The 27,689-nt window shown below is 37.7% G+C and overlaps 1 pseudogene; it reads left to right on the top strand.

Moving 5' to 3' along the window:
• Positions 1-24,166: 24,166 nt before the first annotated feature.
• LOC147917334 (small nucleolar RNA U3) lies at positions 24,167-24,269 on the top strand (annotated as a pseudogene).
• The last annotated feature ends 3,420 nt before the right edge of the window (positions 24,270-27,689 follow it).

Raw genomic sequence — 27,689 nt, 5'->3', positions numbered from 1 at the left:
TAATAAATGAACAGAGGAGTAAATGAATGTGTGAATGAAGGATTCAGAAGTTTTCTCTATCTTTCAGACTTTTCCCATAAGTTACCCACACAATACAGCATGTAGACCCTTGAATCTTTGATTCACTCTTTGTATTTTATAGCCAAAAGCTATTTTACTTATGGCATCTCAAAAGCACTATAAAAACTATGTGAATTAAGTCACACAGTTGTCTGCAGTTCTCCAAACTCATTAAGAACCAAGTGGTAATTTCTCCCAATGTATCAGGAAATGATCATTCTGTTTCTTGTTTTATGATTGTAATGGCTCTGTAGTCACTCATAAGAATCCAAAGTGTAAACATTTATAAATTATCATTCTCTTATTCTAATATTTATACTTGAGTAGTAATGAAAGGCGGATTGTTTTCTTTTATTTCCAAATGTTATCACATTTTAATTATATATTGTAATAGACTGAAATGTTAAAATACCACATGAAATGTATAAACCACACAAATAGCAGTAGCCAAATTGCTCCTTCTAAAAGGGAAACACTGCAGCAAACCTGAAAGGAAAGAAAAAATTTTAAAAATAGGACTTATAAATTTTACTTCAAGCTGTCCAAATGAATAATGAGGGTAATAAAATGACCCTTAATATGCTCAGTGAATTTTCATCAATCACTTCTTAAAGATTCTGTAACTACAAATCAGTAGCTTATTTCTGATAGCAAATTGTTGTTTGAAGGATCAGGTCCACGATGATGGCATTTTAAAGCCAACATAACAGCGAGTTACTCTATATAGAAGAAGTGGATCATGCTGTCATGAGTCTTGTGTGGAGACAACATTGATGAAGTTGGGGAAATGGGGTTGAAGGAGGTGATCGATTCAGAAAGGGAGACTTCCGTATCTAGATACATTATATCCTATGTTGTGTGAAAAACTTATAGTGGGATCTTACTGAAACTAAATCAACCTTCAAGGATGTCACAAAAGACGGGAAAAGTATTTGAAAATGGGAGAAAGACCATCAAGACAGAATTTTCTAAGTGATGTAAAAAGTAGATACTTGACAGTGACCCTCCCCTCAAAATATTATGACAGACTCTGACAGTTGACCTCAAGATTTAGTTAAGAACGCACTCACTGACCACTAGGAACAAAAGCAAGTCATTCCTATCACTTTACTTCCCCCTTGGTTGAGTTTGACTTCATTGAGAGAAAAACAGAGCCTGATTATCAATCAGGTCTCCTTTGAATCTTTGGAGTCAGGAAATCTGGGGAGAGAAGACAGACTGACCTGTAAGAGACTGCTGAGCAGAAGCAAGTCAGACACTTTCCTTAGTAAAGATCAGATATTACTGCTGTCTCAGAACTAAGACGGAGGATTTCATGAATTCATGTCTGAGACCGCAAGCCTCTCTCCAGAGAACTCTGCAGTTGAGCAACGTGCAGTTGGAGAAGCGAAAGCATTGTTCTGTGGCATATAGGTGAGACAGCAAATTACAGATGATACTTCAGGTCAATTAAGATCAAAGTTCTGGAAACTAGTCCAGGAAGTCCTGTTCCTGGTGAGATTTAAAAGCTAGTTTCCTTTTTTTTTATTTCACTAAATATTTACAGATTTTAATAAATTTAAATCAAAGATTCATTAAGATTTAAAGTAAGTTAGCTCAATTTGAAATTAGTTTTTGGAGTCACCTTACTTTTATCAACAGCCTCATCTCTAAGTATTTAAAGATGATTTTTGCTGCTTACTAGTTCTGACTTCGATGGAAGCTGGAAATGACCAGGAATCATTCTATGATGTTTATATCCCATTTTCTCCTCAGTTCGAACTCTGGAGCAAGTTAGAGCGCTTTTGGAACTCTAAGGTATTGCAAAGAGTTTCATACTCTACAAAAATGGGAAGGGTTAATTAATAGAGATCATGAAAGGCACACAAGAGTTTGATTACTGGCTAGAAAATGTGCAGAAAAATGGGCTTCAAAGTAAAGCAAATAGAGCAAAACATTTACACAAACCAGCCCTAATTTTATCTGTATCGGAAACATAGTGTCATCTTTTTGATTTTTATTTGCTTGGCTAAATTTCACTAAACAAAACATGAGCATCAGTAATTTCCTCAGGAGCACTGTTATTTTAGAAAAGTATAACTATAAAAGGACTGGGTAAATGCACAATAATCTAACCCAAGCTGATTACATTTAAATAAATTTGTTAAATTCTCTCACTTTTAAATTAAATAATAAACACTGTGAATAGATGCCTATACACAAATCAAGCTTTTAAAAATAAGGATATTTATCCTGTTGATTCAAATTTATCAACTTACAAAAACAATGAAAAATTAGACATTAACCAAATTTAATTTGAAGCTTATATCTCTAGACTTTGTCAAAGAATATAAATCCAATCTTTAATTACCATGTATGTATAATATCATTACTTGTTGCTGAGGCCATGATTAAAATGCAAGGTCAGGTGTAGGGTTTCCTTGATCTACAAGACCTCTTTGGAAATGTCAAGGGACTTAGCTTGTGGGTTTCCTTAGCCACTGAATCCCCAGCCATACCCCTCATTTCCAGGGAATACTATTGTCATCATTCTTTGTGAATTTAATATATAAGCAGGTTAGTCTCCAGCACTCTGACCTCTCAGTTACTGGAACTTCTCTACTCTAATGATCTTGTCTGCTTCGCCATTTCATCCACTCACCCCTATGTCATACTCCAAACCTTATTACCACTACCCATACCTTTCAGCAATCCAATTCCACACATCGCACTCTCTGACCACCTCTCCTATCTATCTAGGTCACTCACTCTAGTACACTTATCACCCTCCTTCTATAGCTGAAATTCCTTTGCCAATCATTTTATTCATTCCCTTGTATACTCTGTCTCCTTTCCCCTCTCTTCTTTCATGGCACTCTCTTGGCAAAATTAAAATCCTAGTTAAATCGGTCTTTTCATCTATTCCATCCCTGTGCAGCTGAATATCATGAAGAAAAACCAGACCAATATTAACTGTTCTCTTGTCGACATTATGGTCACAAATCCAAAGTTGGCCCTTTATGCTGCCTTGTAATCATACTACACTTCAGGAGTCCATATACTTTCCCACTCTCTTAGAAGACTACTTCACACCTCTTTTCTCTTCAACCCTCCAATATCTCCTTTCCCAGCTCCACATTCCCTGATGATTTGGTTTCTAACTACACCAAGAAAGCTGAAACATTCAGAAGAGAGCTTCTGTAGACTCCACTCACCACATTCACTCACCTTTCAGCATCTGAACCCACACGTCGGCCTTACTGCATGTTACATAGAAGAGTGTCCGTGATCCTGTCTAGAGCCAGTCCCACCACTTTTACACCACCTCCATTTCCCCATCAACATCATGCTGACATTTCTTTCCTCTATTTCTACATCATCAATATTTTGTTCTCTACTGGCTCATTCCTATCGATCTCCAAATATGTTCTCCCTCACAACTGAAAAGAAAAATTCTTTCTCTTTAAACCTCTGCCCAACTATGTACCACCCCATTTTTGTGAAATCCTTTTCAGTAAAACCTTCCAGAAGAGTAGTTTATATTCTAATTCCTATTATTAGTTTATATTCTACTTCTATTATATTCTAATTCCTGTCCTTGATTCTCTCCTAACCTCACTCTAGAGAGAATTTTCTCTTACACTCTACAAAAAGTGCTCCTGTCAAGTTCACCAATCTCTCCGTGTTGTAAAATCTGATGGTCAGTATCCAGATCTCATTTTACTTGACCCATCAGCAGTATTTTTCATCGTTGGTTGCTTCTTCCTCCTTGACATACTTTCTTCCCTTGGGCTTCAGGACATCACAAACTATTGGTTTTCTTCTAACACACCGGTCATTTATTCTCAGTCTACTTTGCTGGCTCTGCGTCTTCTCCCTGATCTCTAAGTGTTTATTGCCTAGGACTCAGCGCTTGGATCCTCTTGTCTTCCATATCTGCACTCATTTCTTTGGTTTCTCATCCAGTCTCAAGGGATTATATCTCCAACCTAGCTGTCTCAAATTCCAGACTCATATATCCAACTGCCTACTGGACATCTCCACAAGAATGTCTAATCAACAGTGGGAACCCAGAACAGCCCAAACAGATCTCTTAGGTTAGACATCCCCATCCCCATCTCAATTGATGGCAACTCTATCTTCCAATTGCTCAAGTCAAAATCATTGTAGTTATCGGTAACTCCTCTCTTTCTCTCACATCCCAACAAAGCCTGGTGGCTCGAACTTCAAAACATTCAGAATCTGACCATCAACTGCTACCACCTTGGTGCAAGTTATTATATTCTCTTGCTTGGATTACTATTGCTGTTTCTAACAGTCTGTTTACTTTATCCCTTACCTCTTACTGCCTATTCTCAATCAAATGGTCAACATGAATGTTTTAAAATGTAAGTGAGGGCCGGCCCTGTGGCTTGGTGGTTAAGTGCGCGCGCTGCGATGCTGGCGGCCCGGGTTCGGATCCCGGGTGCACATCGAGGCACCGCTTCTCCGTTCATCCTGGGGCCGAGTCCCACATACAGCAACTAGAAGAATGTGCAGCTACGACATACAACTATCCGCTGGGGCTTTGGGGGGAAAAAATAAAATAAATTAAAAAAAATAAATAAAATAAAATAAAATGTAAGTGAAACCGTGACAGGATTCTGCTCAAATCCCTCTAATAGTTCCCTATTTCTATCTGAGTTCTTAAGGAAGCCTACAGCTCTATATCTTCGCCCTGCTACCCCTCGCCCTATAGGTATGTTCTCTGAATTCATCTCCTTCTACTTTTATCTTTCCTCTCTCTCTTCCAGCCACATAGGCCTCTTTGCTCCTTCAACTTTTATATCCCATAGCATTTATCACCTTCTAAAATACTATATTATTTAACTATTTAATATGCTTTTTCACTTGGTTGAAGCAGAACCTAAGACAAGGAATCTATAGACATTTTTGGAGGTGGGGAGAGAGGAGGAGGTGGACTAGGGAAGGAGGACAGGGAAAAGAATGGAGCCAATAAAGGATATATTATCATGCAAGGTACCACTGTGGGCCGGTGGAGTTAATCCTACTGGAGACCCTGAGAGACAATATAAAACATACACAGAAGAAGAGTGAAGGAGCTGGGGCACTTCATCACCAACTCCACACGTTAGTGTTTGAGGGCTGCTCCTGGTGGGGCACAAGAGAATCCCTAGAAAAGAGGTAAAAATAGTTGGAAATTGGGTGGATAGTCATGGGAATTGTCAGTGCCAATGGGCTACAGGCAGGGCACTAACAGAGTTTTGTGTGTTTTGGCATATTGTTTGTGACCCCAAAATAAAATATAGGCTCCAAGAGAGCATGACTGTTCATCTATTTAGTTCATGGATATATCCAAATTACCTCGAGTAGTCCCTGACTCATAAGACGTACTCAGTAAAGATTTGTCAAATGAATGAATTTGCTCATGAATTTACCTACTTCCTGTATGTGATGACTGCCTGGTCTAATTCTCTAACCCTTCTCTGATCCACATCAGTATTTCCAAAAGCCCCCTGGATATGTCCATGTGGAGGTCCTATAGGCGCTTTAAATACTGGATGTTGTAAAACACATTTATCTCCATACCACCACCATCAGCTTCAGACTTGGTTACTCTATCACGATTCTGCCTACTCTCAAGAACAGAAGTCATGGTGTCAGCTCGATTTCTTCCCTGTTATGCTCAATTTACAAATTTTACCACTGAGCTGCTTCTTGCATCTGTATTCTCCTTTCCATCTCTATGACAAGTATTTTAGATTAGATCTTGGTGACTTCTTCTATGGAAAATTACAATAACCTCTGAAATACCCTGAAAAAAACTCTGCTTGTTAATTTCAGTCTTTCAACTCTATCTATTACAATATTCCCAGAATGATAAATATAAAGGACAAATATAATTGTGTCATTTTCTTGCTTAAAACTTTTGGATGATTCTTGATCATTTAAAGAATATACTTTAAACGCATTAGTGTGGCATGTGAGACCTTTCCTTTCTGACTGCAACCTTTCTTTCTCAGCCACTCCCCAGCTTAATTCACTTATCAATTTATTTAACTTGTATGCTAGGGGAGCTGCTATGTTCCTGTGCTAAGTACTGACTATTACTTAAGAGTATCTTCCTTTTCTGGAGTAGGCCTAGAGTGAACTCTTTTAAAATGAAGTAATAAAATTATTATTAGCTAATATATGTGACTGATCAAAAGGTTTTCTACTATTTCTTTATTCACAATAATGAAGAACATCATATTTTAACTATGCTGATGTGATTGTTTCAAAAAAATCATGCCTTTCCTATCCTCTTTATTACCTTCCATGTGTAAAAATGTTTGGTCATGATGAGACTTGATCAAACACCATCACCTCACTTGAAACATATTTGATGATGAGGTCCTTCTCTATTTTACTATAGTATCAACTTAGCAACTGAGCATTAAATGTTCCATTTGTTGAAATGAGTGTATTTTATCTTTGTGAGATCATGTAGATCTTAATTTGATTATCTAAGAACAGTAAAAAGTAATAATTTTTTAATCCTATTTCCCATGAAAGAAAAAATGTTAATTTTATGTTGGGGGGGGATGGCTTCAAGCCTACGAAGAGGAATTTGATCAAGGGCTTCCCAGAACATGTCAGCAGTGGTGAAAAAGACAGACGTGCATCCTTCCTTATAAGCTGACTGTTCAGTAGGAATGATAGAAATAACAAACAGATACGTATATAATTGTGCAGAATAATTATGAGAAAAATGGGAAGAGGCCTAATTAGATAGGGTGGTCAGAAGGCCTTTCTGAGGGAGAGTATGATCTAAGACCTGAGGTGGAGAGGGAGCAGCCATGTGAAGAACTACTAGGCGAGCCTTTGGGGCAGAGGAAACAGAATATGCAAAGGCGATTAGTTGGGAAAGATTCTGTTATGTTCAAGACTCAGAGAAAGTTTCTGTAGCTGGAGGACAATGGATCAGGGAAGAGTATAATCAAGTGAATTTTGAAACAAAGAGGAAGACTGGATCAGGCAAAACCGTGAAAGCCTTGGTAAGGAGTTTGCGTTATTCTTGGTACTGTGGGAAATCTTCAAAAGGGTTCTTGAAATGGAATTATTTAAGCCAGATATTTAAACAATATTATTCTGACTTCTGTGTGAAAATAGATTATAAAGAGACAAAAGTGAAAGCAGCAGAGAGATCACTGTGAGGTGTCTATGGGATTATTTACAGGTGAGGGTATCAAATGGACATCTGGATGTTCATATTTGATGTTACAGGATATATCAGCCTCCTTGGGCTGCCATAACAAAATGCCATAGACTGGGTGGCTCCAACAACAGAAATTAATTTTCCAATTCTTGGAGGCTAGGAAGTCCAAGACCAAGTTACCAGCAAGGTAGATTTCCTTCTGAGGCCTCTTCTCTTGGCTTGTAGGTGGCCACCTCCCAGCTGTATGCTCACATGACCTCTGTGTATGCACAGAGAGAACAAGCTCTCTGATGTCTCTTCTTATAAGGGCACTAATCCCATAGTACCAGGGCCCCACCCTCATGACCTTGTCAATTCTAATTACCTCCCAAAGGCTCCATCGCAACATACTATCACATTGAGGATTACAGCTTCAACATATGAATTCTGAGGGGATGCAGTTCAGCCCATATCACAGGTCTGGCTAAATAGGTGAAATTAGGAAGGAAATTACAAGAAGAAAATTCAGAACATAGGGTGTATGAGGTTTCCAAAGGTGAGAATACTAGGGCTTTCATTTTTAGGTCTTTATAAAATGATTATATCTTTATATAAACTCCTTCTTAATTAGAACTTGAATCTACTTTCTGCCTTGGCTTTCTTTAGAGATATTCTGATCATTATTGAATACTACCCTTGTGCCATGCACTTTACATCCATTAACTGTAATCACAACTTTGTCAGGTAGGTATTATTATCTTCACGTCACAGGTGAGGACACTAAAGCCTAGAAAGTTTGAATAACTTAACCAAAGTCCCATAACCAAGATTTGACCTCTAGTCTATGTGACTCTAAATTTCTCACTTTCATCTATCCCACTTGGCTCCCTAAATCAATCCCACAAGGCCCAAAATCAGGTGTTACTGTCTTCTGATAAATTTCACTTGCAATCCTTTTCTCAAGCTACATGAGTGAATTTTCCCCTTATTTGTGTTTATAGAACATCTTTTACACATCTCCGTTATAATAGATTTCTCACTGAGTTGCAACTAACCTCGAGCATGACCAAGCCATCTCATGTAGTTTTTGTACCACTCCCACCAGGTTGGAAGCGGGCATGCAGTAAGTGGTTATTGAAATAAATATCAAAAAAAACAAAGTTAATTTTTAAAACTCGTACATAAATTTTTGAGAAAGTACTCTGTGCAACATTCTCATTTGATTTTAATCCATTTACTCTTTACAGAATCTTCTGTTTAATTTGTAATTATTATAATTTTAATAATTAACAAAATAAACTCTAGTTTTTCTTCAAGATTTGACAGTAGAATAGGGATTTCTCTAATTATCCAAAATTTATCAAAATGTAATGGATATGATAGTAACAAGCCTAGGGACATGATTTAGCAAATTTTTCTGCAATTTTATCATTTATGAAATAATGAAAACAATATTTGTCCTCAAACAATTTGGTAAATTTCTTTGGATTGCGTATTAAACACTCCTATACAAGGGGGCAATTACTGTTAATAACCACAAAAATAAATAAGTGTAAATGGATTCTCCATTTGCGGCATGCTTGCATTTGCATTATACACACACATATCAGTTCAAGCATTAAAACTCAAAGACAGCATCCTACTGTTTTCAAACTTCCGAATTTATGTATAAAGCTGATTTTCTTAGCCGGGAAAAAGGAATGCTCAGAGCTGCCCACAAAATTGGGTACCAAACAAGTATGTCTCGGGTACTCTCACTTAAATGAGACAACGTGATATGGAGAAAAGAACAATGAAGTGATAAGCAGACCTCTATGCTAGTCCCGACTCTGTAATATCTGTGTTTTTGTCTCAGTTTCTATAGGACTCAATTTCTTCACCAGCGAAGTAATCAAATTGTGTTAAAATATCTCTTAGAGCTCTGAGATTCTAAGATTCTAAGATTGTTCTTTTGAGGGTGTCTCAAATATCCCAATCATTTCTTTAATACAGGTGCTTTAGCTTCAACCCAATCTCAATTTATAGACCTTACAATTTGCAATAGTTGCTCAGTTCTTAGTGGGCCCTATTGTTATGGTAGAGTTATTTAAAATGACACATTCTGTGTTCAGATTGCCATTTTTCTTTGTTACTTTGTGTGAGTCACTTAGCCTCTCTTTTTAGTGCAATATTTCCTCATCTTTAAAACAGAGATTGTTAAATGAGTTTGTCCATATAAACAATGCATGAAATATGTAGTGATTGATACAAAATAAATACTCAACTAGTGACAACCATTTTGTTGCTCTTATCCTCATCATCAACGGGCAAATACTATTTCCAAACATCCTTTCCTCTATTTAGCTTGAAATGCCTCATGATCAAGGTGCCATTCTCTGTGGCTTGTAAGCCATGAGGATTGACTTCCAAGTTTTTATTTCAGGATGAGAATATTCTTCTATTGCCTTTTTATTTTTTTCCTGATTTATGAATCAAAATCAACAAAAAAGTATCTCATACAAATTATAAATCTTGTTTTACATGATTTTCTTTAATATTCTGGGATTTTTTTTCTTTGTAATTCCTGTAAAATTTCTCACATATATGTAATGTATGTCTGTATATCTGTGTATATGTGTGTGTATACTTGTATCTTTCCAGTGGTTCTCAGTTTTCATTTTTCACCTGTTATCCCTAAATACCTCGAAGAATTTGTCTCTTCTGTTTTTGTGTTACATATTTATAAAATTGTACCTATTTCTTGATTGATTGATTTGTATGTTAAGAGGTGGTTCTACATACATCATGGTGTGAATTCTCTCCCTCATCCATTTCTATAGAGGGCAAACAATTCACTTATCTTTCAGGTCCTAATTCTAGTTGTGAATTGCCACGGTGGGGCCAGAAACCTTAATATAAACCCCGAGGTCATAGTTATATCCCCATGCTGCACAACTGCCCCTTCTCTCTTCAGTGTAGATACTATTTGTCAGGATCTCAGTTGTTATCATATCTGCAAAAACTGCTCCCTTTTGTAAGAGGTAGTAAACAGTCTTATCTGCGTTAAACCTGATGAAACTCCCTTTCCCCCTCTTGGTTTATAGTAAACTTTCTCTCTTCTGTAACTTAAGCGGAGAAAGAAATATATTGACTTGTAGATCTTGAATACATTTACGCCTAGGAATGTAGCTATTTTACCCACTAACATTCAGAGTTGGAGAATTCCAGCTGTAGTCATTTGTGGAGACATAATATCCACATGTATATATCTCTATATATTTAAAGTAAAGATACATGCATATACACATTGTATACTTGTCTGGAAAAATTAGAAAATGTCTGCTTTCTTTGAATTTGCTCAGTAGTGAAAGCTCACGATTTGTCGTGTATCTGGAAAATACATATTCTTGAAATAGTTTCTTCTATCATCTCATTATATAAATAATATAAATGATGCCTTATTCTTTCTTTTTTCAAATTCAAAGGAGATCCAAATTTTTCCACTTTTGCTCTCACTCTCCTATCTGTTACTTTGTATCTTTTCTTCTTTAGCGTTAGTATGGGAATCATATTCAAATTACATTTCTGCTTAAAAAGCTCTTTTTTTTTTTTTTTGAGGAAGATTGGCCCTGTGCTAACATCTGTTGCCAGGCTTCCTCTTTTTCTTTTTTCTCCCCAAACAGCTGGTACATAGTTGTGTATCATAGTTGTAGAGTTGTAACTCTTCTATGTGGGACGCCACCTCAGCACAGCTTGATGTGTGGAGAGTAGGTCTGCGCCCAGGATCCGAACCAGCGAACCCCAGACCACCAAAGCAGAAGGTGCAAACTCAACAGCTACACCACTGGGCCAGCCCCCAAAAACTCTAACTTTAAAAGAAGTAGGCACTATGCTTATATATACCTCACATGTGATTAAACCCACTAGGCTAATTTGTGAATTCTCAACAAGCTCTCAGCAGCACAGGATCTCACTGCCGTTGTCGGTGCTGAAAGGGCAGATGGTGTTTCTAGTCCCATGCCTCTGTGCCACCAGCCCTTTGAATTACAAAGTGTTTTCTTTATATTGCTTTTTTCCCTCCAGTGAAATCATATTTCTGGCATATGAGCATATAGCCAAAATATTCAGTAAATGAGAACGTTTTACTTCTCCTATCTTATATGTTATTGCTAAGAACTTATAAGGAGGAAGTGTGAGTCTATTTTAGTGCAGATATCAGCTTGTGTTCTCTTAGCAGAATGACATAAATGACAGTGGGAAGAATTGAGAATAGCATGTGGACATGTGAAAATATAAGTACATTTAGGTTTTTAAACAATCACACTTGATTTGTATATTGATGCAAAGATTTTGAAAACAGCAATTTACCTCTTTCTAGCATCTCTCCTCTTAAGTAAATTACTGAGTGAAAATATGAAAAGAAAAAAAAGCTATCACAATGCTTATCCAGTCCCATTGTGTAGCACCAAAGTGGAGAAAGGCAGGTAAAGAATAAATGGATCTCAAATTCTATTGCCTTATTGGGTTTTCTTACTTTGCAAGGACCCTTTCACCCATCTCTCTGGATCTGTTGTCTGTGGGACTCAGGTGTTGTTGAGATTTGGATTAATAAAGACACCTTAGGCACAAGAAGACATTCTGAACGTGATTAGTAAATGTCTATTGCTTTCCTGGGTAGACGATGTATAGCCAGTCAATTTAGGGTTGCACTAAATGACCTCTAAAGCCCTTTGCAGACCTGAAATTCTATTATGAGAAAACAATTAAACACAGCTAGTTTCCAATGTGTGCACCTGCTCTCCTTATCTTAAGGGAATGTCTGATGCTATATCCTAATAGAGAGAAGAGACTAACACATAGACACATTGAAGATGGGTTGGCCCAATATTGTGAAGGCTTTGCCTCACAACTTTGGTTATAAAGACACAGCTGGCATATAAGGGAGATTTATAAGAGTACGTGTTTTGAAATTCAGGCTTGGTTTACATGGAGTATATGAAATCATTTCAGATTTGTGTTTACAGGATTATACAGGGAGTATATACAAAGATGACGTGATGCCCCAGAGGTAACATTCATTTTATGATTTGAAAGAGATATTCCAATATTATTAGGACTATAAAGCACCTGGAACCCTAGGATGAAATAATACTTTACATTTTAATAGTTGGGACAAAAACTTCTCTTTACATGTATAAACTGAACCTGGAGCTGGAGAAACAGTTCCCAAACACAGGTGGACCCTCTCCTGTCCCAGCTCTTTGGTTATTAAATCTAACATGTAAAGTAGAGTCAAGTGATAAATGCCTATTCCTATCTGGTGAGCTGCTCATTTCACTATTTGCCTGGATTCAAAGGTGACCAATGCAAAATCCAGGCCAAAAGGACTTATTAAAGCAAAACTGTGTCTCTCCACTGATATTGTAATTTGTGAGGCTGGATATTTCTGAAGAGTGAACCAGTCACAGGGGAGATGACTTAAATGGAAAGCCTTGAACAATAAGACAGGTCGTTTCCCTAACCTCTAATATAAACTTTGGTCAAAGAATTGGCTGAATACTGGGCAGCTGGAAAACGGGAATGCTATGTTGTATTGTTGCTCTGAAAAGCCGTGTTAATGGACTTATTCACAGATACAGATATGTTTGCAGGCTGGAAGCTAGGACATCTTGAGAGATTTCTCACTGTGATCTTTCACTGTGCCCATTATGGACAGTGAGGAATGTCAGGATGCACCGAGGGCAATTTTCTAGAGAAAAGTCAGCAGGGGTTGATAAGAAAGGGAATTGACCTTTATATATCACCATTCCCCCATCAGTGCTCCACAGATGCAGATATCTCACCCTGCTGCCCTTCCTTCCGATACTCGGATTCAGAAAAAGAAAAAAATGAAGATAATTATCACTTTTAATTTCAGTTCAGAGTTCTCAATCCTTTGCGAGGGTTTGTTCATAACAAACTGTTCATTAATGTTCTTTGAACTCCCCAACACAGTCATATATATTTCAAAAGAGAAAAAAAGAAAGAAGTCATCTGTTTCCACCAGTCGTGTGTGTGCACACCCCCTACCTAGGAACCTATTCACCACTACAGATGGTCCCAGTGCCACACTTGGGCGTTCATTTCTCTCTTCTCCTTGTGTCAGCTGTTATTTTCTAGGAGGGCAGAAAGTCACTCAGAAACCAGAGCTATTGTGACATGTTTTCCCATCTGCAGGACTTAAAGGTGTATTTATATCTCGCTATTAAGTGTGCTCGTTTACTAAGCGTCTCTCTTGTAAATTTTGCATTCCTCTGGAAGAAATAGTTTCCTTTTCCATATTTCATTTGCTCTATTACAATCTCTAATCCACTGAGGCAGATAATATGCAGCAATTATAATGCAAGTAGATCATTCAGGTAAATACGGTACGGAACTGAAACAGCCAAACGTTGTTTCTGTCCCACTACTGGCTTAAATCTATCAGGTGAATTATATCTCTTTATACAAAAGCCTTCATAAATATTATTTTGGCATCAGCATTATAAAATCTCTTTTGCTTCCATCACGTTTCTAATGAATCAGTGGGATTAATGAGGCATGCAAATAAAGATTCTTGGTCTTCGAGCGTTGTGAAGCACAGGCAATCCTCAATAAGGGCCAAATGGAAAATTCATTGTCCTTTTTCAGAATTGGCAAAGCAGAAAACAAAACTGGAACATTACCTCGAGGCTTACCTAAGCAAAGAGGCCCATGCACTCCAACATTGTTTTCTACTCCATTAATGTTTTAACATGAAAATCTCTGATGTTCAACCCTATCCTGTTTTATCGCCGTGCCAACTCTTTTCTGTAGTGGCAGGTTCCAAAATGTATTCAAAGGAAGGAATGCTGCCACTCAGGCTGCAACATAGTGCTATTTCCCTCAGAAGAGACACGTAACATCGCATTGATAGGGTTATTGACTATGGACAGAGTGGTGAGGAGCCAGTTGCTGATTCTATTATTTTGCTAGACCTGTTGTAACAAAGTACCACAAACTGGGTGCCTTAGAACTACAGAAATTTATTGTTTCACAGTTCTGGAAACTAGAGGTCTGAAATCTAGGTATTAGCAGGGTGGGTTCCTTCTGAGAACTGTGAGGGAAGACTCTGTTCCAGGCCTCTCTCTTTGGCTTCTGGATGGCCTTTTTTCCCCGCATCTGTTCACATGTCATTCTCCCTGTATGTTTCTACATCCAAATGTCCCCATTTTATAAGGACGCCAGTCATACTGGAGTAGAGTAAGTCCCTACTCCAGTATGACCTCATCCTAACTTAACTAGTTACATCCGTAACAACTCTATTTCCAAATAAATTTGTCTTCTGAGGTAGTGGAGGCTAGCACTTCAACATATGAATTTGGGGAAACCAATTCAACCCATAACACTTATTTATTTTAGGGACATTCTCCTGCTTGCAAGAGGATATGAGAGGGATATTCAACATCATATAACCTCAGAGAAATGAAAATTGAAGCCACGGAGAAATACCATTACACTCTCCATAATGGCTAAGGACTCACATGTCTTTCAGTAGAATGCATATATGAATTATGGAATATTCATAGTAGAACACTACACAGCAATTAAAAAAAAACTACTGCCACATGCAACATGACAGTTGAATCACACAAGTTTTGGTGAGGCTGTGGAGCAACCAGACTCTCATGCACTGTGATGGGATTGTAAAACGATCCAACCACTCTGAAAAGCTGCTTGGCACTATCTACTAATGTCACTTAGTCTATGACCCAAAAATTTCACTCATAGATAAGTACCAAAGAGAAATGAGGGCATATGTGCAGCAAAAGACATGTACAAGAATATTCACGGTGGCTTTATTAATAATCAAAAAACCTGGGCCGGCCCCGTTGCTTAGTGGTTAAGTGCACGCTCTCCGCTGCTGGCGGCCCGGGTTCGGATCCCGGGCACGCACCAACGCACCGCTTCTCTGGCCATGCTGAGGCCGCATCCCACATACAGCAACTAGAAGGAAGTGCAGCTATGACGTACAACTATCTACTGGGGCTTTGGCGGGAAAAAAAAAAAAACCTGGAAACAGCCAACATGTCCTTCAACTGTTGAATGGATGAGTGAATGTTGATATGTTCATAGTAGAATGCTACGGTGATTAAAAAGGACAAACTACTGCTCCATGCAGCATCATAGCTGAATCTCACAGATGTAACGATGAGCAAAAAACCCAAAATAAATAAATACATACTATAAACTTCTACTTATATGAAGTTCAGAAACAGGTAAAATTAATAGTGATAAAAATCAGAATAAAGGTTACCTTTGGTGGGGTGGTATTGACTTGGGGGAGACATGAGGAAAGCTCTATGGTCCACTTAATGTTCTCTGATTGGGCCGTAGTGAAGTGGGTGAATATATATGTAAAATTTCATCACTTTTTTGTGTATGTGTTGTACTCAAAAAAAAGTTGAAATCACACACAATACAATAACAGTTAAAAAGGAGATCAGGTAACTTGTAAAGCACTGTTCCCATAAAACCATTAACACAATTAACAGTAAAAGCCAGCCAGCCAGTAAAGGCAGAATCTGGTCATATCCTCCAGTTTTAGGAGTTTGTGCTACTAGCTCTCAGAGACTCAGCTCTGATAGGTAACTGGGGAATTCCCACTTAACCTGAGAAATGCTCCTTGCTCCCTACCTGCTGCTTAGAAGTGGTGATGAGAAGTGAGACGTTTCTTCCTCACTTTCTACCCAACCCAGCCCTCTGTCGGACGTCACACCCACACTAAGCTCTCCTAATTCAGTACGCATCAGGAAATTCCCATTTTATAATGGGTATTTATGGAAAATATAGGGCTCAGTGGGATGATTAAGATGTTCCTATATGTTACATTTATTTTCAATCTTTTACATTTGAATCAAAAATCAAGGCCCAGGCCTGGGGCATTTTTCATTCATGCCAAAATACCCGAAGGGGAATATTTCCATTGGAATGACTCAGGCTACTCACCAAATATTTACACATCCTTTCACACCCTTAACTCTGCAATGAAGAATTTGTGAATTTGGAAGTATTCCAGAATCATATAAATCCCTCTATTTTGAGTTCAAAACCAAACTTCTTGAAAGAAAAGACTAATCCTTATTCAAAGTATCAGAAACATTGTTTATAAATGTCAGGAAATAAAGATTCTAAATAATTTACCTAGCATTTCCTACGGTTCTTCACAGAAGGAAGAAGATATACCCACCAGATTAAGTTGCACCTTGGGGAACTCTTCATGCTTTTAATGTTGGGTTGTGCATGGAGGAAGGAAACTGCTGGGTCCATCAAATAATGGGTAGATATATGTTCTGAGAAGCGTTGCAGGAAGTTCTCTTTCTTTTTCTTTGTTCTCTTATTCAATTACCTAATCAATTGTTTTCTTAGCAGTAAGCCCTAAGGCAACCACCTTCTGGCTCCTAGCTGCACTTACTTGCAGCCTTGATTTCTCCTTATCACTATACTTTTAAGTCAAGATCCTCTCTGTCACTTTTCAGGGACAAAGGATTAAAGCATCAGGATATTTAACGGATGAGAAAGTATCAAAAAGAATGGGTGAAAACAATAAAGAATGAAAAAACTGATTAAATATGTCATTTATCAGGCCATTAATAACTACCAAAAAAACAGTTTTGGTAGAGTGATAGTGGAGTAAAAGCCTTATTAAAAACTAAAAATGACTGATATCACTGACTAAGCTAAGTATGAACTCCGTGTAGTTATTTCAAACATTGCTGCTATATTTTTTGGATATTTTTCTCCTCCAAATAAGTAAAATGACAGTTATTACCATTGACAAATGCCTCTAGCCAGGATTCATCCCAGTCAATGAGGGAATGATGGTGAGTGAATGATGGTGGTCCTGTCATCTTTCTATTTACTTCTTGCTCTAAAACCTAGGAACCCAATGCTCAGGGATAGTCTTCATGGCAGAAGCAACCTGCTGTACAGTCTTTCTGGTCTAGGGGAACCCATGCTCCCCAAATCCACTGCTTCATTAAGCTTTATCTACTTGGTCTCCAGTCTACAAAACACTGAATGTTGCTGCCATGGGTGGGGGTGGACTAATGTAATGGCATCCTAAAAATTTACCAATCTCAGTTCAAATAGTCAGCCTTTTATGAAGGTCCTTTAGGAAGAATTTAATTTTGGAAAGCTCAAACAACTTTCAGAGACAACTCAAGATAAGTGTCCATCTCTTTATCTCCTTCTAAGCATACTACATAAATGTTTACTGGTTCTGCTTCTCTAATGCTAGTCTTGCCTAGAGTTAAGACAGAAATGGTAAAAGTGTAGGGCAGTGGGAATCATCCATCAATACATGCTCTGCTTTCTATGAATCAAGGGCACAGGGCTGTGACATTCCGGTGCATCTCTAGTTTCAGCAGCTGTGGAAGTGTAGGTGTATGTCTTCTTGATACTGAGGGGTAATATGTTATTAAATCAACTCCTTCTCTAGGGATTTCTCCTCTTGAAGCTTCCTGTGACATATGCAGGAGTTTTATGGCAGGAAATAGTATAGAATTGGGCTGGTGGGAATACTTTTATTAGAACCAAACACTCATTGAAATAAAGTCCTATTGCAGTTGGTACAATTTGCAAACTCTCTTACTTATGAGTGCATCTCTAATTCCCAAGAGCCCATCTCATTCCTGCACACAAACCTGCCTCAGGGGAAGTCAGCTGACTTATGTAAGTAAACCACGATAGTGTTTTATTGTGTACAGCAGTCTATTAAGGGGTAGATTCATTGTGTACTAGAGACAAAGGTATTTTCCCCCTCTCTCAGTACTCTGCCATCTAAAGCACTAACAAGGGTTTTTAAATAATATATGAGCAAATACTGGACCCTTTCCTCTCCCAGGTGTCTCCTCTTTGGTCCTCAGATCAGATCCTTGATATGAGAGCATGTGGAATTCCCTATTGACTAAGTCCCTGGACAGCATACAGAATTGAATACTGCTGAAATCACTTTCCTCTGCAGCTGCAAAATAATGATCCCAAAGTAGTTTATCAAACACAAAGAAAACATGGACTTACCAGAGCACTTGAAGGGAAAAAATTCCCACATCAAAACTTTTAATTAAAGAAAAATATTTAGACAATTAGGGATGTACAGATGTCCTACTGTCAAATGCTTGTTTGTTCCTTTGTTCACGCTGATATTTTATCAGGACCCTCTGTGGCATTGAGACTTAGCATTATAAATATCTTGGGTGATTTTTTTTACCAAGTGCCTGAAAATTGCTGAACACTTGAAGTCAGAAAGTGTCAGCTTTTTTTTTTTTTTTTTTGAGGAAGACTAGCCCTGAGCTAACATCTGTCACCAATCCTCCTCTTTTTGCTGAGGAAGATTGGCCCTGGGCTAACATCCGTGCCCATCTTCCTCTACTTGATATGGGATGCCACCACAGCATGGCTTGACAAGCGGTGCATCAGTGCATGCCTGGGATCCGAACTCCCGAACTCCAGGCTGCCAAAGCGGAGCGTGCGCGCTTAACAGCTGCACCACCGGGCCGGTCCCAGAAAGTATCAGCTCTTAATTCACTTACTAATTGTGATATATTTGGGGAAGTTAGTTTACACATAATTTTTTGCTAGATACTGGGGTTTAGGAGGGGGAGTAGCAAAGGCAGTACTTACGGACTATTTTTGCTGTAGGAAACACCTTCCTAAATCCTTTTATTCCTTGCTAACAATTTATACATAGATTATTGTTGCTGTGTGGGACAACTTGGCATTAGAGAAGATGTATGTGATGTGGGCAACAATCTAAGTGCTTCAATATCAAAGGTCTGAGTGAGACTTTATCTAAAAATAGCGGATGAGAACAATCATGTTTTTCGAATACTCAGAAGAGCTATCAATTTAGAGATAATTTTCTTGGATTAAAACAAATACTTCTTTCTTTCTAATCAGAGGAGAATATAATTAGAAAACGTTTCTGCCAACAGAAGCATGGTAATAAATCTGAAAACCTGTCTATTATCTTACAACATCTACATATGACATGTGCCACTTACACATAAAACAAAGCTATGTAATCAGCGTGACTGAGCGATCTACAATCCTTGAGGCAGAAAAGGTTTAGTACAATATTGTCCTAGTGATGAGAATAATAATTATGTGCCATAAAGAATTACGTAAAACCTACAAGGCTAGCTATGGAAGTTAATGTTTCCCCCAAAGTATTAGTCACACATTGATTAGTGTAATGTTCTGTCTTAGAACAGTGGGAATATAAAACTTAAGAAAGCATGGAAATCTTCTAAAAGTATATTCAAGGAAATTGTTCCCTTCTGAACTTTGAAATACTGAGAAATATAACTAGAAGAAAAGAGGAAGAGGAAAGCAGGGAAGAATCCCGGGAAAAACGATGAGCATATTTTGTATGCTCTTAGAGCCTTAAGTGTTTACTTCTCAGAAGAGTAGTCCTGTGATGCACCATACAGGGACAAAAAGGTTAAAAACTATTCTTATACATTTACAAAATTCATTGTAATATTAATTGTGATCAGGCAGTCATATTTGGTATTCAAGTTTCTTTATTTAGCAATATTACTTTAAATAGTATCAAAGCAAAGCACAGTTTAAATTGGGACTGAAAAGATAAAAGTAAATATTGTGTCATTTTATGATTCATTCTGTATAAATTTGATGCCATCACACTTTAAAGAGTAGCATCTTACTATGTAAAAAATGCATTTGACACACACTTTTACTTTTGGTATGATTTTTGCATCAAGAAAACTGTTTTAGAATGGAGAGAATCTCCTCCTTCCAAAATCTGTCTGTAAATCAGTTAGTCATAGTTTTTCTACTGCTGTGTAACAGGAGGGAGATTTGTAGTATTGAGGCAAGTATAGATTTATTACCTCTGGGAGGAACTTCCTTACGGAGTCCCTACTTGAATCTAGTATACACACTAGACTCTCCCTGAATTATTACTGAGCCATAATTCCTACAATTACAGTAAGCAGATCCATGAGGGAAATAAAAATTGTTCTCAGCTTCCTGGTGAATACATATTGGGATTATTACCATATTTTTAGTGACAGGATTTTCCCCCCAAATTCAATAATCACAGAATCTTTATGAAGAAAGCACCTGCAAACTCACTACCACCATTAAGTAAAAAATTGCCCTTATGTGGGGTAGAAAATCTCTCAAAAGAGTGGCTCTGTGCCCATTTGAGAAACTCCAAATTATGTTGAAACTACTGCAAATGGATATGAAGACCCTAGGAATGTCAAGCAAGTCATTGTAAATAGTGCTATTATTTTCTTAGTTTTCTATATTGTATTTACTAATACTTAACTCTAAAATAAACAGCAACAGAGAAACATTTTGATTCTAAATCTGACTTCAGCACAGATTGCAGCTTTATTTGCTTTCTGTGCTATCATTTTCATCGGATTATCAACATTTTGTTTCATAATGGAGCAGAACCCAATTCTGCAGCATTCAGTGCCTTAATCATCCTTCATTTACAGTCCTTCCCTTGTTTTAAGCAACGAGGTTCCTAGATTTGTACTGTAAGTTAAATATGAATCTTTGAATATCAAAGATTTCATCCTTTGATAGTTAAATATGTTTATCTTAAATTCTCTGAAACAGCGTCATTGTACTCCTGAAAATATTTAAACACTACATATTTTTAAAATAATTTCCCTCAACATTATTTGGATATGTCTTAATGGAAAAAAAGTCAGATGTCAAATGTGTTGGATATTTTTTACTGTGAATTTTAACCATGAAATTTATATTCATGAAAAGGCTCAATTTAGAAAGAAGAAAATTGTTATAAGATACACCTCATTTTAAATCTGGATACATAACAGACATGCCTTATTTTTTTCCTTTAAAGGAAGGCTCAACTTCCAATCTACGTTTGCCCTGAAAAACACTGATCAGTGTTACTCCATTCCTTAACGGAATAAACCAATCTTTTTCTCCCATTTTTTTCAGAGCTATGATGTCCATCTAGATACACAAACCCAAAACTGAAAAAGAGTTTATGCCATTTACTAGTGAATTCAGGTTCTAGGAATAGTCACATATTCATTCAACAAATGTTTATTGAGCGTCTACGATGGACCAGACACATTCTAGGTACTGGAGTAGGAAAATAAACAAAATAGACAAAACCCCATCCTCATAGAGCTTGTATTCTAATGGAAGAGACCGACAATAACTAAAGAAAAAATTAAATATTTAGTATGTTGGACATAAAATTTCTAACAAGGAATAAAAGCATAAGAATAGAAGAGGATAGCATGTGTGTGTGTGTGATTTTACATATGTTGGCCAGGGTAAAACTGCTTTCAAATAATTTGAGAAATGTAGTGAGCTAATTCAGTTTATGCCCTGAGAGAAATACACCATTTTATTGAAGAATCAAAGTGGATAATTTTTCTTTCAATACATTCTCATGAAAATGTTCTAAGAATCGTGGTATTCAAGAAATATGTTTGAATCTAGTATAAGCAGAATATAAATCTTTATTACAATGTGTATTGATATGTATAGGCTAGTTTGGTTTATCTTCCCCGTGATCTTTTACAAAACTGAAAGATTCTGAGAAACAACAAGTAAGTTGTTCCACCTAAGTTGGAGGTCTAGAATTGCAAATGAATTAACAGTAAGGGATAAAAAATATTTTGGCTCCAACCTTCAGTCCATGTGTGTTAGAGTGGATTATAAAACACACAGGAACAAGTGATCTTTCATACTACTTGGCAAACTAAATCTAAGTATCTTAATATAGGAACCACAAAATAATATTGCACATTTTGTAGCTCCAACAAGTACCTTGCATTATTTTAAAATAAAAATTTAATAAATAATTTTGAATGAAGGAAAACTATCATGGTAATGATGCAAAATCTACTAAAAAAATAGGGAACATTTCTCACAGAGAGACACTGGAAATACACATGCCTGCTTTTGCAAAGAGCTGTTAGCATGTCATGGTGAAGTCATCTAGTTTTTAGGAAGACGAAAAGGCATCTTACAGTTCTGTAACATATCTCATATTCCTCTACCATTTCCACAATAGAAGAATTTGTAAATCTCCTAAATCCATGTTCAAGCCACTTTACCCCTTATACTCTTTAAAATAGCTGCTTACTTCTAGTATCAAATGAAGAGAAGGACCCCTTGTCAGCATAAATCAGGACTATCAACATTAGAGATCACATGAGGACATAGAGGGAAAGACTTTGACCTGGGCACTGAATCCAATTAAGGAGGAGTCAGGCATTGGAGCAATCAGCCCCTTTTCAGCAGTCTCTTTCCTGAATGGCCTTTGGCTTGAGAACATTAGGATGGAAGTCCTCGTGGGGTCAAAGACTGCTCTTTCTTATATCGGACCTGTTTTCAGCAAGAGCCAGTCTTCCTCTGAAAAAACATCTTTCAGATCTCAGTCTTAGCTAAACTACTTCTGACAAGGAGTCATCCGTATGTGAAATCTAATGAAGTACTTTGAACAACTGGGTCTAAAACTTGGGTCCTGCTGGGTACAAATGAGTCTTCTTAGAAAGTCACCAAGTTACTGATTTTGCAATTTTAAGAGTGCCACTAAGGGTTGTTTACAGAATTACCTGCTAGCTTTCAAAAAACCAGGGACCAAAAGTTGAATTTTTTTTAAAGTGTTTCATCTTTCAGACATGATCATTCCTGTTCCGCATACCCACCTCCCTTTCTAAAGACGGAAGGAATAACACCCATGGGAGCAGTGCTGCCTCTGCCAATTTCATTTTTTACTAGAACCAATCAAGAAAACATCGTGACATCTTTTATTTCTGAGCAGAGTTCTCTCTTCCTGAACATGGGTCTACTTAGCCAATTATTGTGAACATACGGTATATGATTTAATATCAATGATGACAATCTATCCCTAGGGAATTGACTCGTGAAAACAGTCCTTTTAGATTTGGATTTTTAAGAAAGGCAGCAAAGGTTTTCTTCTGTAAGGAAAAATCCCCTCCAAGCATCCTGCACAGAAGATGTGTTTTCTAATTATGTGTGAGACACACCCGACCATGCCTGATACCTGTGTCAGTAGCAAAGAGCCCATCAATTCTGTAGTAGTGACCAGGGTCAGGTGGCTCAGGTAAGAAATACCAGGTGTACATGCCCCAGGCCAGGCTCATAGGCAGCCTCTGCTCTTCCAAATCTAGCTGAGCACAGAATGTCAGTGATGTACAACCTTGAGGGAGCTAGTTCCAACAGTGCTGTGTATCCAACTGTGCTGGAAATTACCCAGGGAAGCCTGTTTCAACAGGACTTCTAGCTGCACTTGTAGGTCCAAAAGGTTCAAGGGAGTCTTTGAACTTGAGGATGCCTATCATTCCCAGGTTTTGAAAGCTTCTAAGAAGTGCTAGCTGCCAGTTGTCAGGAAACGGAGAAAGGAAGTTAATAATCTCACTCACTTTAGCCTTAATTTATTGCAGTTCATGTTTTTCCCTGTCTTTTTCACACATTTGGAATGCAGTGCTACCACAGGAAGATCTATTCCTCCAAAGATATTTTGAATCTTTCTCTCAATTCTTGCTTCACAGAGTTCCAGAAGCCCTGAAAACTACATGCCTTGAGTTATTCTTGTTTGTAAAATTTATGTAGGATCTCGCCACAATCAAGCTCATAAACACACCAAGAGACTAATAAACATATAGTCTAATAGATTCACCTTAATTCCTACTGACTATTCTAGTGGTCTGCACAGCATGACACCGTGAAAGAACTCAGAACTCGAGAACGAGAATCCGAAACTGGAATGCCAGGCCTCACTCTACAATTACTGGTTTAGGAGTTTTCTTAGCCTCTTGAAGCTCTGGTTTTACATCTGCAGAATGGACATAATAAAACATGCCCTGCATCTCCAGAAACTGGCATATGAATCAAAGGAGATGATTTATTTAAAAGCACTTTAAGACTATACTTTCAGGGATCACTTCTATAGTTCATTATTTACAAGCACTTTGTTAAGGGCAACATATTATAGAAGTGAACACTTTATTTTTGAAGATACTGAGAATTCTGGGGCTTTCTCAAGTTTGGCTTGTCCACTATTAAAGATCTCATCTCTTGGGCCTCTTGCATCTACATGATTATATAATCTTCCTCTCTGGGTAATTGTTATATGCATAGGAAGGAAAGCACTTGATGGAGGGAAATAGGAAAGGGAGAATATTTTCCTCCCCTCTTGCTGCTCCCCTGAGGGTGTACTGACCAACTGACAGGCCAGAAGAGAAATATGTAGTGCACATGTACTGCAGAGATTGCTTCATGCTTTTGATCTTCTTTTCTGGAAACAAGGTTAAAGCATTTTGGGAAACACGCTGTCATGAGGGAGAAAGACCCATTACTTGAAACAGGAGTGGAATAACTCCTAATGGGGTAAACCAGTAAGAGGCGTTTTCAAAGCCTCTGATGTGCCAAATTCCATGAAAGATACATAGGATAGGAAACATGATTCTTGCCCGCAAGGGGTGTGTAATTCCATGTGCCAAATCCCTCTGACTATACTGACCAGACAACGGCCAATGAAATGATTGTTAATAAAGCAAATGGATGTTGGTTATGTTTTATGTTGTTATTGTATATTATTTATGAGTTAATTATGGATGAAAGGGAAGAGTATATGACTACTGAGTTGACCAACGTGGTTTTAAAATACTACTGATTTTCTGCTGTCGTCTCTGCATCACCCTAAAGTCATCTTATAAAGTCCTCTTCTTCATTTGAATGATCAATAATTTAATTTTATAACTGCCAACCGTTTCTATGGTATTTCTTGTCTTTTGTTTGATTCTCAAAATGTTTAATTTATTTTTCCAATAATTATTTCTGAATGGTTTCTCTAATAAAATTCTTTGAAGAATCTAAGATGCTTCTTCTTTTTCTCAATCAAGCCTCTGATTTAAGAGTCCTCTCTCCTAGCTTATAATTATTTTCTTTTTGCTACTTAAGGTTTCTTTTTGGGCTGTTTTTTTATCTTTTGGTGTTCAAGGGTACTCAATTTTAACCACAACTTACTCTGAAGATTGAATGTTCTTTCTCTTTTTCTGTTTTAAATACTTGTAGACACAAACAAAGAACATTGTGAGTTCTCTGTTTTTTAAAAAAAATGAACAGCCAGAAAAATAAATCTTATTTAAAAAGTAAAATCTTCCCTGGAAATAATACTAAAAGCTTGCAAAAAACCCCATTACCATCTTTAAAAAATAAACATGAATATAAACTCAATGCATTAATAATGGAGAAAAGGAAATAAAACAAAATTTTGGATATAGAATGCCTGAAGAAGTTTTACAAAATAAAGATAATGAATTTGCTTTGGTTAAAGATGAAAAAGAACCTATCATCTGCCTGCAAAATGAAGAGGATCCAACACTCTTACAGAGGGAAAATATAATACAAAGTCAAAATTAAAGAGTTGAAACAGTCATGAGCAATATATTGGAAACATGTTTTTTGGAAGATTTGCCCTGAGCTAACATCTGTTGCCAACCTTCCTCTTATTCCTTGAAGAGGATTGCCCCCTGAGCTAACATCTATGCCAATCTTCCTCTATTTATTGTATGTGGGATGCTGCTACAGCATGGCTTGATGAGAGGTGTGTAGGTCGGTGCCCAGGATCCGTGTGTAGGTCAGTGTCCAGGATCCAAACCCACAAAGCCCGGGCTGCCAAAACGGAGCGCAGGAACTTAACCACTACACCACAGGACCAGCCCCTACAAACATTTTTAAAACTTCACATTGGATATGATAAAAAGGTATAGTTGTGAAGAGCAAGAGGTCAGAGCAAAGTCTTCTAAACAAATTAGAAGACACTGAAAACCCAGGATATACACGGGTTTGAAAAGATTATGATGGATAACAAAGATTCTGTAGATATATTAAAAAAGAGAAATAAAGAATTGATTAAATACAAAAGTCACAAGCAACTCTTGTCAAGAAAAGATACAACTGCTAAAAGAGTAAAAATTAAGGTTTTTGATTTATTTGATATAAATAAAGTTTGAACTTGCATTAGAGGAAGTAGAAGCTAAAGAGATGATAATCTTTTGGGCGAAAGTAAAGCCCAGCCGCTGAAGACCTAGAATTCCCCCATCAATGAAAGACGGAAAGATTCTGGTCCAAGTTGGCAACATAGGAGCCTCCTGAACTCACCTCCTCCCACAGACACACTGATTCCACAGCTACACATGGAGCAAGCCCTTCTGGAAGAAATCCAGAAACTGGCAGAGCAACTCTTACGCATCAAGCAAACGAGAAAATACCCACATTGGAATGGATAGGAGAGGCTGAGATACACTCTAACCATAAACCCCACCCACAGTATAGCACTACACAATTGACAGGGAATACCAAACTCCCAGCTTCTCTCTGAGGAGCAAAGAGTTTGGACCCAACATCTAGTGCCCCAACTTTTAAGATTCCCACCTGAGGGACAGGCCCCCAAAATACCTAACTCTGAAAACTCATGGGATTTACATCCACAAGACCCACAAGATTATAGCAAACAAAGAAACAATTCTTAATGGACACTCAAGGACTTACCATGGCTGTCCCCCCAGGACTTCGTGCATAAGGAGCAGGCAAAAAACACCCATCTCCTAGTTTCTTCCTGGAAGGGCCCTAACTACATACTCTCCTAGCTGCTGCATGAGGGTCTGGCTTCCAATCAGCCTACATCAAGGTACTGACTACAATCCTCCCCTTTGGGACACTGACAAGTCTTGGCACAGCCTCAATTACTGGGAGCCACTAAGAACAAAGAAAGTGACTTAGATAATCACAAAGTTTTGAGAGACAACCAAGAGCTTGGGCTGGGCTGAGTGATAAGGTTCATCTCCTACATGAGACCACTCCTTCAAGACAAAGAGAAGTGGCTGTTTTATCTCATGAGCAGAAACCAACACAGAGTATCAAGGAAAATGAAGAAACAAAGGAATATGTTCCAAACAAAAGAACAAGATAAAACTCCAGAAATAGACCTTAATGTAATAGAGATAAGTAATTTATCTGATAAAGAGTTCAAAATAATGGTCATAAAGATGATTGCTGAGGTCAGGGGAACAATGTATGAATACAGAGAGAATTTTAACAAAAAGTTAGAAAATATAAGAAAATGTCAACACAGAGCTGAAGAACACAATAACTACACTGAAAATTCAGTAGAGGTATTCAATAGCAGACTAAATCAATTGGAAGACAGCCGGCCCCGTGGCTTGGCAGTTGAGTGCACACGCTCTGCTGCTGGCGGCCGGGGTTCGGATCCCAGGCACGCACCGACGCACCGCTTCTCCGGCCATGCTGAGGCCACGTCCCACATACAGCAACTAGAAGGATGTGCGACTATGACATGCAACTGTCTGCTGGGGCTTTGGGGAGAAAAAAATAAATAAATAGAATTATAAAAAATAAATAAATAAATTGGAAGAAAGAA

Source organism: Ceratotherium simum, chromosome 4 (genome assembly GCF_057802395.1).
Source record: "Ceratotherium simum simum isolate JZ-2026a chromosome 4, ASM5780239v1, whole genome shotgun sequence".
In the NCBI taxonomy this organism is placed as follows: domain Eukaryota; kingdom Metazoa; phylum Chordata; class Mammalia; order Perissodactyla; family Rhinocerotidae; genus Ceratotherium; species Ceratotherium simum.
The sequence above is the reverse complement of the archived record's forward strand: the minus strand, read 5'-3'. Positions and strand labels throughout refer to the sequence as shown.